Raw genomic sequence first — 12,014 nt, forward strand, 5'->3', positions numbered from 1 at the left:
TTTCTCCTCATACATGTCGACACAAAAGTACCGACATACAGCACACACACAGGGAATGCTCTGATAGAGGACAGGACCCCACTAGCCCTTTGGGGAGACAGAGGGAGAGTTTGCCAGCACACACCAGAGCGCTATATATATACAGGGATAACCTTATATAAGTGTTTTTCCCCTTATAGCTGCTGTATAGTTAATACTGCGCCTAATTAGTGCCCCCCTCTCTTTTTTAACCCTTTCTGTAGTGTAGTGACTGCAGGGGAGAGACAGGGAGCTTCCCTCCAACGGAGCTGTGAGGGAAAATGGCGCCAGTGTGCTGAGGAGATAGGCTCCGCCCCCTTATCGGCGGCCTTATCCCCCGTTTTTCTATGTATTTTGGCAGGGGTTAAATGCATCCATATAGCCCAGGAGCTATATGTGATGCATTTTTTTTGCCATCCAAGGTGTTTTTATTGCGTCTCAGGGCGCCCCCACCCAGCGCCCTGCACCCTCAGTGACCGAAGTGTGAAGTGTGCTGAGAGCAATGGCGCACAGCTGCAGTGCTGTGCGCTACCTTGTTGAAGACAGGACGTCTTCTGCCGCCGATTTTCCGGACCTCTTCTGCCTTCTGGCTCTGTAAGGGGGCCGGCGGCGCGGCTCTGGGACCCATCCAAGCTGGGCCTGTGATCGTCCCTCTGGAGCTAATGTCCAGTAGCCTAAGAAGCCCAATCCACTCTGCACGCAGGTGAGTTCGCTTCTTCTCCCCTTAGTCCCTCGATGCAGTGAGCCTGTTGCCAGCAGGTCTCACTGAAAATAAAAAACCTAAACTAAAACTTTCACTAAGAAGCTCAGGAGAGCCCCTAGTGTGCACCCTTCTCGTTCGGGCACAGAGATCTAACTGAGGCTTGGAGGAGGGTCATAGGGGGAGGAGCCAGTGCACACCAGATAGTCCTAAAGCTTTCTTTAGATGTGCCCAGTCTCCTGCGGAGCCGCTATTCCCCATGGTCCTTACGGAGTCCCCAGCATCCACTTAGGACGTTAGAGAAAACTAGTGTTCTACAAAATGGGCATTTATATCATTAAAATTTTTCTATTCTACTGCAGTTGATAAATGGGGGAGGGGCACAGGTAGGAGAGTGCACAGCTCATTTGCGCTCGCCCAGCTGTCGGCATGCCGGCGGTCTGGATCCCGGCACCGGTATGCTGGGCGCCGGGATCCCGGCCGCCGGCATACCATATTACACCCCTTTTGTTTTCCTGCGTACTTCATGGCAGTGGTGAGAAGCGCTGGAAACTTTTTTACAATTAAACAGATGACAGACTACGGACACGGTATGGTATGAAATATTAACTTTCAGAATGTCAACACTGTCGGGAGGTGGACATGTCAAATTGCCGATATTGCCAGAATGTCAACACTGCGAATGACGACAGTCCGCGCGACCACCATTCATTTGTCCATAGTTGCCACAGCCAAACACTGACATCGGCAGAAATCGTGTGTCACCATTGTGTGTGTTAACATTCACAATGTTGACACTGTCACGTCGACAATCTGTTATTGTTGACAATGTGAATGACGACAAGTTGAATGTTGACCTCCCGTTCATGTCAACATCCTCGAGTCGACATTCAGGACGTATACCTGGATTGGCACTAATTTTTAGCATCCATGATTCATCATCTAGGAGATAGATATTGTGTCCCTAATATGTATCATTGATTGTGAACAATTTGTTATCCATGTAAACACAACGGAGCATGCATGGGGGGGGGCACACTGGGTGACATCCAATTACCCGTGGTACATTACCACAGGTAATGATAGTGCGCAGGGCAATCCTATTAGCCCCGATAAGCCGTCACGCGTTGCGGCCTATCAGGATTTTTCTGTACTGCACTGGGTACCGGCTCCTGACAGCTCCCAGTGCTCTTCTGGCTACTCCCAGTCACATGACCGCTCCCCTGTCATGTGACCACTGCCGGGGGCAAGGGAAGAGGGGGCATGTGGGTCACGGTCGCTGCCTAGGCTTCCCCGCCTAGGGGGTCCCAGCGATGAGTGCCGGCTTCCAGGCCGATGCGCTCTCACTGCAGTCCCAGCCTGCTGCCACTGCGGTGGGCATTGGACACTGCAGGTCGCTGTGGTTATCAGGAATTTTGTTTCATCTGCCTCAGGCAGGCAAAACTAAATCCTCGGAAACAGACCCATTTTCAAGCAAAAACAGTGCTGGTTCTCACAAAAACACACAGGTTTCACTGAACCTGTGTGTTTTCGGGAGGAAAGCTGTTTTTTTTTTACGGGCGCTCCTAATTGGATAGCCTGTAAAAAAAATCAGTGAAACATCGGAAAAAAGTGTGAAACACTGACGTTTTTCGCATCTGATGTTTTATCTCCTGTAATAGAATACCGCCCATTGTGTCTGATGGCAGATGGATGGTGTCAGGAGGGTTCTGGCTCAGATAACGGACAATGGTGCGTCATACTCTATACTTCTATTACACTACATAACTTCATTTTCAAGTGAATACTTAACATTTCTATGTTGATGAGTAGAAACTTCTGCTTCATTTTAATCTTATTTTAATGTAATATAACCTCTCACTATTTGTTTTAGTCTGCAGTATGTCACGCAGGCAAAGTGCTCTAGCAATGTTTATATGGATATAGCTTTCTTTTGCAATCTCCCTGTACATTTTTACTCTCAAATACCAGTTGTCACTCCAACAAAGGAGAGTGGAGACGGATTCAGCACTCTAAGGGGGTATTCAATTGCTGGCAACGTCTGCAAAGTGCTGTCAGAACGGCGTAGAGACAGTTGAAACGGCGACACTTCGTGACCACCAACATCACTAATTTTACCTTGCACATGACAGAGGAGTGCAGGAAAACTGGCAACGTTAAGCTGCCGTGTTCTACCACAATGAGCGCAGCTGAACATGGTAGCCACACGTCACAGGAACCTGATTATATGTAGCTCCAATTCCTAACATAAAAGGTCAAGTACTAATATGCCTGTCTCTTTTAAAGCTGCACTACCACATAATCACTACATTTTATTTACCTCTACCTTACACTCTCCCAGAATAACAGGACCTCTTTGGTGCATTTTATAGGCCTGACGAAAAATTGCGAAGTACAGTACTGCATTGCGGGACGGTGCGATGTAGGACCAATCAGAAGTTGCAATCACTGGCATTGAGGCTTTTGATTGGTGCCCCACTATCAATGTCTTCTGCAGCCATTTAAAAGTGGTGTTTTAAAAAATATATATGCAGAAACGGAGGAGACCAGCGAAAAGCAGCTACCGGAGTAGGCCCCTGGGGCCCCAGGGAGTGAATGGAGCAAGTGAGTCAAAATGTGCTGCTTAGGTGGTAATATAGCTACACATATATAAGGCAAATAAGTACAGTACTATATATTATGTTTTAGAATGCCAATGTAAGACTGCCAGCTTTGTAGAGATCCAGTAGGATGCAGCCTTAACCCTCTTCTTCTATCAATACTTAGGGGTTAATCCAATTAGGCGCGAGTTGGCTCGTGCAAGCAGTTTTCACGGCAAATAACTGATGTGGGACAGGTACGTGGAGGGGTAAATAACGTGGGACAGATAAGTGGAGGCACTGGCGGATTTAGGGGGGGGGGGGGTCAATGCGGGTATTCGCCCCCCCCTACAGCTCAATACCACGTGCTGCTGTATCGGATCTCCTCATTTTTCTCCTCGGTGCGCATGTGCAGCCGCCGCCTCCCGTCCACTTCAACAGCACCCAAATCGACTGTCTCTGGTCTAGCTCATGTGGCGCAGACGGATCACCCCAACCCAGCCGCCAGGGAGCGTGTCTGTGAAGACAGATCAAGCACACAGGAGAGCGGGGGTGACAGGCTAAGCAGTATGTAAGTTGCCAGGGGAGAAGTGGAGCGAGCACTCTGGGCAACTGCTGCTTTTGGGGTAGAAGCTGGTGACTGCGGCGCAGGAGGATGTGGATGTGCAGTCTCTGCCAGACATGTCATCTCAGCTGCAGAAAGCCTCCATATGAGAAGCAGTGGGTAAGGAACATGGGGCAAGTGGCACATGTGCTTTGGTAGGGGTGGATTTAGCCTATACAATTTCATCTTTAGGTCTGACTGCCTGTGTCTGAACACTGTAGCTGCCAGCTCTGTCATTGCAGCAGATACAGGAGGCTTCTCTCACTCACTTCTCTCTCCTCACCCCAGTCTCTCTCTCCTTTGATCTCTCTCTCTCTCTCTGACCCCTGTCTGTCTCTCCACTGATCTCTCAATCTCTGACCATCTCTCTCTCTCCTGATCTCTCTCGCTCTCTCTCACTCAACAATCTCTTTAGCTGTCTCTCTCTCTGACCCATCTGTCTCTCCACTGATCTCTCTCTCTCTCTCTTACCTCTGCCTGTCTCTTCACTGATCTCTCTCTCACTCTCTCTCTCTCTCTCTCTCTGACCCCTGTCTGTCTCTGTCACTGACCCATCTCTCTCTCTCTCTCTCTCTCTCTCTCTCTCTCTCTCTCTCTCTCTCTCTCTGACCCCTGTCTGTCTCTGTCACTGACCCATCTCTCTCTCTCTCTCTCTCTCTCTCTCTCTCTCTCTGGGACCAGAAATGGGTGGAGTAATGAGTGGAGGGGGAGTTGTCAGGATTCATTCATAAACCGCCCCGCCCCTAAAAGAAAAATCTGGATCCGCCCCTGAGTGGAGGTTAAAATTATGTTGGACAGGTTAGTGGAGGTGTAAATGAGGTAGGACAGGTATGGTGAGGTGTTAATGATGTGGGACAGGTACGCGAGGGTGTAAATTATATTGGGGGTAATTGATCACAGCAGGATTTTGGGCAAAACCATGTGCACTGCAGGGGAGGCAGATATAACATGTGCAGAGAGAGTTAGATTTGGGTGGGGTGTGTTCAATCTGCAATCTAAATTGCAGTGTAAAAATAAAGCAGCCAGTATTTACCCTGCACAGAAACAAAATAACCCACCCAAATATAACTCTCTGCAAATGTTATATCTGCCCCCCCCCCCCCCCCCCCCCTGCAGTGCACATGGTTTTGCCCAACTGCTATCAAAAATCCTGCTGCGATCAACTTGGAATTACCCCCATTGGACAGATACCTGGAGGTGTAAATGATGTGGGACAGGAAAGTTCAGGTGTAAATGACATGGGACAGGTAAGTGAAGGTATAAATGACGTGGGACAGGAACATGGAGGTGTAATTGATGTGGGACAGGTACAGTATGTGGAGGTATAAATGATGTGGGACAGGTACGAGATGTAAATGATGTCGGGCAGGTACCTGGAGGTGTAAATGACGTGGAACAGGTAAGTGGAGGTGTAAATGGCGTGGAACAGGTAAGTGGAGGTTAAAATTATGTTGGACAGGTTAGTGGAGGTGTAAATGACGTGGGACAGGTGCACGGAGATGTAAATGATGTGGGACAGGTACCTGGAGGTGTAAATGATGTGGGACAGGTACGCAGAAGTGTAAATGAAGTGGGACAGGTACCTGGAGGTGTAAATGATGTGGGACAGGTACGCAGACGTGTAAATGATGTGGGACAGGTACCTGGAGGTGTAAATGACGTGGGACAGGAACATGGACGTGTAAATGATGTGGCACAGGTACGTGGAGGTGTAAATGATGTGGCACAGGTACGTGGAGGTGTAAATGATGTGGCACAGGTACGAGATGTAAATGATGTGGGACAGGTACTCTACGCGGAGGTGTAAATGATGTGGGACAGGTACGCAGACGTGTAAATGAAGTGGGACAGGTACCTGGAGGTGTAAATGACGTGGGACAGGAACATGGAGGTGTAAATGATGTGGGACAGGTACCTGGAGGTATAAATGATGTGGGACAGGTACCTGGAGTTGTAAATGATGTGGGACAGGTACGCAGATGTGTAAATGAAGTGGGACAGGTACCTGGAGGTGTAAATGACGTGGGACAGGAACATGGAGGTGTAAATGATGTGGCACAGGTACGTGGAGGTGTAAATGATGTGGCACAGGTACGAGATGTAAATGATGTGGGACAGGTACTGTACGCGGAGGTGTAAATGATGTGGGACAGGTACGCAGACGTGTAAATGAAGTGGGACAGGTACCTGGAGGTGTAAATGACGTGGGACAGGAACATGGAGGTGTAAATGATATGGCACAGGTACGTGGAGGTGTAAATGATGTGGCACAGGTACGTGGAGGTGTAAATGATGTGGGACAGGTACCTGGAGGTGTAAATTACGTGGGACAGGAACATGGAGGTGTAAATGATGTGGGACAGGTACCTGGAGGTGTAAATGATGTGGCACAGGTACGTGGAGGTGTAAATGATGTGGGACAGGTACTGTAAGCGGAGGTGTAAATGATGTGGCACAGGTACGTGGAGGTGTAAATGATGTGGGACAGGTACTGTACTCGGAGGTGTAAATGATGTGGGACAGGTACGCAGACGTGTAAATGAAGTGGGACAGGTACCTGGAGGTGTAAATGACGTGGGACAGGAACATGGAGGTGTAAATTATATGGCACAGGTACGTGGAGGTGTAAATGATGTGGCACAGGTACGTGGAGGTGTAAATGATGTGGCACAGGTACGTGGAGGTGTAAATGATGTGGCACAGGTACGTGGAGGTGTAAATGATGTGGCACAGGTACGTGGAGGTGTAAATGATGTGGCACAGGTACGTGGAGGTGTAAATAATGTGGGACAGGTACGTGGAGGTGTAAATGATGTGGCACAGGTACGTGGAGGTGTAAATGAAGTGGGACAGGTACCTGGAGGTGTAAATTATATGGCACAGGTACGTGGAGGTGTAAATGATATGGCACAGGTACGTGGAGGTGTAAATGATGTGGCACAGGTACGTGGAGGTGTAAATGATGTGGCACAGGTACGTGGAGGTGTAAATGATGTGGCACAGGTACGTGGAGGTGTAAATGATGTGGCACAGGTACGTGGAGGTGTAAATGATGTGGCACAGGTACGTGGTAGTGTTGTGTTGATGGGAAATTGCATATGGGAACTAAGAGTTTTTTTTTTAAATGTTCAAACTGGAAAATCGCCTTACAGACATTTTTCTGCAACCCAAACTACTGTAAAGATTTTAATATGCTGAAAAACGCTTGCTATAATTTTACAACCATTAAAAAAAATTAAAAAAATCATTCGTCAACACCTTTTAAGAACCTCCAGTACTTTGCTGATGGTCACTACCAACCATCTATAGTCCTGCTATCTCAGTTGCCATTTTTGGATGGTCCAGAGTAGTTTCCTCACATTTACACAACCTTCTCCCAAGTTGTATTTTGTAGAAAAGTTGCACAACTTGGCTGCGAGTTCTGTGAATTGAGGTCTCTAACTGGATCTTGCATTTCTCAGGTGCGCGTGTTCACTTGGTGTATGAGTTTGATGATGTCAGTAAACTTTTGCAAACTTGCACCTAATTGGACTGACCCATTAAAATGATGCAGTTACCACACTGACATTCAAAATGTCAATAATCATAATGTTGACACAAAAAAGTTGAGATACATTACGATGTCGACATTATTAAAATGTGAACATGGAAAATATCTGCGGGACAGGAGGGCTAGCCACAAGGGCGAGTGTTAGGGTTAGCCAGTAAGAGGAGGTTTAGGAATAGCACTAGGGGGAGGGTTACGGTTAGCCAGTAGGCGGAGGGCTGGGGTTAACCAGTAGGGGGAGGGTTAGGGTTAGCCAGTAGGGAAAAGGTTAGGGATGGACACTAGGGGGAGGGTTAGGGTTAGCCACTAGGGGGAGGGTTAGCGAATAGGGGAGGGTTAGGGTTAGCCAGTAGGGGGATGGTTAGGGTTAGCCAGTAGGGGGAGGGTTAGGTTTAGCCTGTAGGGGGAGGGTTATGGTTAGCCAGTAGGGGGACGGTTAGGGTTAGCGAGTAGGGGGAAGATTAGGGATAGCCAGTAGGAGGAGGCTTAGTGTTAGCAAGTAAGGGGAGAGTTAGGGTTAGCGAGTAGGCGAAGGGTTAGGGTTAGCCACTAGGGGAGGGTTAGGGATAGCGAGTAGGTCGAGGTTTAGAGTTAGCCATTAGGGGGAAGGTTTGGGTTAGCTAGTAGGGGAAGGGTTAGGGTTAGCCAGTAGGGGGAGGCTTAGGGTTAGCCAGTAGTGGGAGGCTTAGGGTTAGGCAGAAGAAGGAGGGATAGGGTTAGCAAGTAGGGGGATGGTTAGTGTTAGCGAGTAGGGAGAGCATTAGGGTTAGCCACTAGGGGGAGGGTTAGGGAGTGTTAGGATTAGCCACTAGGGTGAGGCTTAGGGTTAGCCAGTGGGGTAAGGGTTAGGATTAGCCAGTAGGTGGAGGGTTAGGGATAGCCAATAGGGGAGGGTTAGGAATAGCCATGGGGGGGGGGGGGGGGGATTAGGGTTAGCTAGTAGTTGGAGCGTTAGGGATAGCCAGTATGGGGAGGGTTAGGGTTAGCCAGTAGGGGGAGGGATATGGATAGCCACTAGGGAAGAGGGTTAGGGTTAGCCAGTAAGGGGAGGGTTAGGGTTAGCCAGTAAGTGGAGGGTTAGCCAGTAGGGGGAGAGTTAGTACTACGGGCTACCGTCGCTAGATCAGATGACCCTTGGAAGTCTGTATCAGCTGACCGCCAGACTCGGAAGACACAAATGCATAGATTACCTGCTACCAGGTCAGTGATTGCTGCACACAGTTTTGTTTACATTCTAATAACGTAGACATTTCAACAGTGTCAACTTGATGAAAATCGAGGGTGTGGTATTGAAGGTCGACAATGTCTAGGTCGACCACTATTGGTCGACACTAACTAGGTCGACATGTTCTAGGTCGCCAGGTCAAAAGGTCGACATGAGTTTTTTATGTTATTTTGGTGTCGTTTTCTTCGTAGAGTGACCGGGGACCCCAAATAGTGCACCGTGTCCCCTCGCATGTCTTGCTTCGCTCGCCATGCTTCGGGCATGGAGCCTTCGCTCCGCTACCGCTTCGCTAGGCACATATTACCGTTCCAATCGTGGTCCACGTGGATCGTTAAGTATGAAAAGGTTCAAAAAAAGAAAAAAAATTGTGAAAAACTTATGTCGACCTTTTGACCTGTCGACCTAGAACGTGTCGACCTAGACACCCTGATGACCTAGTTACTGTCGACCGATAGTGGTCGACCTAGACATTGTCGACCTAGTTACTGTCGACTTAGAGACCGGATCCCGAAAATCGACATGGTCAATGTCAACATGCCAAGCACGAGACATTGCAAAATGCAACCTGGGAGAAGAGCGTAAGGACAACCATGCTCACATGCTCATGTCGACATCATGAATGTCGACAAACAAACCCAACCCCTTCCAATTAAAAATGTTGGCAGTGAGTGCGCTCCTTAGTAAGCCAGGGCAGGACAGTGTGATGCGGGGGGGCTATGAATTTTGTGGACAGGCTCATTAATGTACAATGCATGCTGCCTCTGTGTACGTAATAATCGGAGACTGTGGTTACATGATGCTTGCACGGCTTCTTCCCTCCAGCCAGTGTGCACAGTACCGAGAGTAATGGAAAGAGCTTTTTCTGTAGGCGGATTCAGGTGGATAAGAGCCAACGCTTTTCCCATCCTTCTCCAACACACCCCCATCAACTCACTTGTAGCCAGGAGTAGAGCTCAGACTTTGTCAGTAACTTGTGGATATTGGCAAAAGCCCTCACAGCAGTCGAGTTCTCATCCCAAACCAGGGGGCTCAGACCCAAGAAGTATATCTGCAAAGCCCCAAAACGTGCAGAGAATGGAGACCGCACTGCACTGGGAAGCAAGGGTTAACTATGTCATGTCTTTTATCTCAGCTCATCCAGACTAAACTGAAATAAAAACGCCAACAAAATGTGCATCAGATCTGGCATTTTGGTGAATTAGAAGCCTGAAGGTGTTTATTTAATCGCATACACCCTTTTATATCGTGGAAGTTGTCATAACCTGCACTGCCTGGCATAGCATAATGCCAGTGTACCCGACTACATGCCACAGCCTGCTAAAGGTACTGTATGATGCAGCTGTACCCACTATCTCAGCGGGTGTGGTTCGTTTTATCGACAGTGTCTAGGTCGACAATGTTTAGGTTGACCACTATAGGTCGACAGTCACTAGGTCGACATGGATGGAAGGTCGACAGGGTTTCTAGGTCGACATGTGCTAGGTCGACAGGTCTAAAGGTCGACATGAGGATTTTTTTTTTGTGTGTGTCGTTTTCTTCGTAGAGTGACCGGGATCCCAAATTAGTGCACCGCGTCCGCTCGCCATGCTTCGGGCATGGTGCCTTCGCTCCGCTACCGCTTCGCTCGGCACACTTTACCGTTCCAATCGTAGTCCACGTGGATCGTTAAGTATGAAAAAAAAAAATGTGAAAAACTCATGTCGACCTTTAGACCTGTCGACCTAGCACATGTCGACCTAGAAACCCTGTCGACCTTCCATCCATGTCGACCTAGTGACTGTCGACCTATAGTGGTCGACCTAAACATTGTCGACCTAGACACTGTCGATCTTCAGACCGGATCCCATCTCAGCCTGAATGCTGTGGGATAATACACAATTCTACTAAAACCTGTCGCAGACATAAACAGAACTTCTGGCTTCCATTATATCATTATATAGCAAAATAAAAGTTGGAAACTTACTGGTAAGTGATTTTCCTGGAAAGCAATGTAAAAAGGAACGTTTAGCATTAGAGAAGGATATATATGTAGATAGATAGATAGATAGATAGATAGATAGATAGATAGATAGATAGATAGATAGATAGATAGATAGATAGATAGTTTGGGTGAATTCACCAGCAAATGAAACATCATAGTAAATAACCACACACTCAAATAAGGTCCTGTAGTCCAGTCCAGTACACTTGTACACTGCTTATACTTAGAATACATCCAGAAACTGTATAAAGTGTTGGAGAGAAAAGTCTCATCCACACAGAGCCCAATTATCATCCACCCTGTGCAGCTCCCTGCTCATCCCGCACTTTCTCTGTTCAGTCCTTACATAGGTATACTGCATGCATTAGGATTGTACTCACTGTACTGTGCACCTACAGTACACACTCACACTTGTGCACACACACACACAGTCTCTGTGGTGCAGGACTATGCGTCTAGAGGTCCCATTGCGCACTCCAAGCTCTGCAACACCTGGCACGGCCATCCCCAGCAGCGGTCACCCCTTACCTGCTCATGTGGAGGAAGGGAGGGAGAGGCAGCTTGCAGAGGGTTCCGGAGAGGCAGCAGCAGCAGCAGACACACAGCTTTCTAATTCCAGTGTCCAAAAAGAAGAGAAGGAAGATTGCCCCCTTGGGAAAGTCCATGCATGCAAAGACCCGCCCCTCCTTTCCGGCAGGGCCAGTAACCGGGCATACAACCCATATACAGGACATGCCAAGGCTGCTGCTGCTGCTGATGTGTTGGGAGACATACAGTAGGGGCTGGTTCACTCTCCGGGATCAGAAGTGTGTTATTCCAGCGAGTGAGCCTGAGTCACTGAGCATCTGTAATGTGAGCAGAGAGAACACACACTACTTCATGTGTTGCACTAACATACTGTATATGAGGATTTCAGTCAAGTGAATATTATTAGAAGCCTGTAAAACTGATAGGCTTCCTAGGTTGTCTTGTTTTAAGGATGGACATCGATAGTTGATGATTTACAACCATTGATATTTTCTTTTTTTGCGATGGCAGCAATTTTATTATTCTGTGGCGACTTTCCGATGTTTGCCACCATCAGTTGATGTGTAAGGAATATTAATATTCAGCCCGGCCAAGGCATTCCCGCGGGTCTCTGTCGCATATGCACATATCAGGATTTTGGCGCATGTGCAAACCATCAATGGTTTTGATGCGATGGTTAGTTATCATGGGTGGGCTTCAGGTTGCCGGCGGCCGGGCTCTCGGCGACCACCATACCGGCACCGGAATCCTGACCGCCGGCATACCGACATCTTTTCTCCCTCTTGGGGGTCCACGACCCCCCTGGAGGGAGAATAGATAGCGTGGCGATCTA

General features: G+C 48.2%; 1 protein-coding gene across 2 annotated transcripts in view; it reads right to left on the reverse strand.

Moving 5' to 3' along the window:
* Window positions 1-11,403, reverse strand: part of MATN2 (matrilin 2) — a 241,413-nt gene extending 230,010 nt beyond the window's left edge. Inside the window, exons 1-2 of one of the 2 annotated variants that reach the window (XM_063924152.1) lie at window positions 11,183-11,403; window positions 10,637-10,651 (exon numbers count right to left, since the gene is read on the reverse strand). The gene's annotated coding sequence lies outside the window, so the exon portion shown is untranslated. The remainder of the gene's footprint in view (window positions 1-10,636; window positions 10,652-11,182) is intronic. The other variant, XM_063924151.1, reaches the window with a different exon arrangement.
* Window positions 11,404-12,014: the final 611 nt, after the last annotated feature.

The sequence above is a fragment of the Pseudophryne corroboree genome, chromosome 5 (assembly GCF_028390025.1).
Source record: "Pseudophryne corroboree isolate aPseCor3 chromosome 5, aPseCor3.hap2, whole genome shotgun sequence".
Classification (NCBI taxonomy): domain Eukaryota; kingdom Metazoa; phylum Chordata; class Amphibia; order Anura; family Myobatrachidae; genus Pseudophryne; species Pseudophryne corroboree.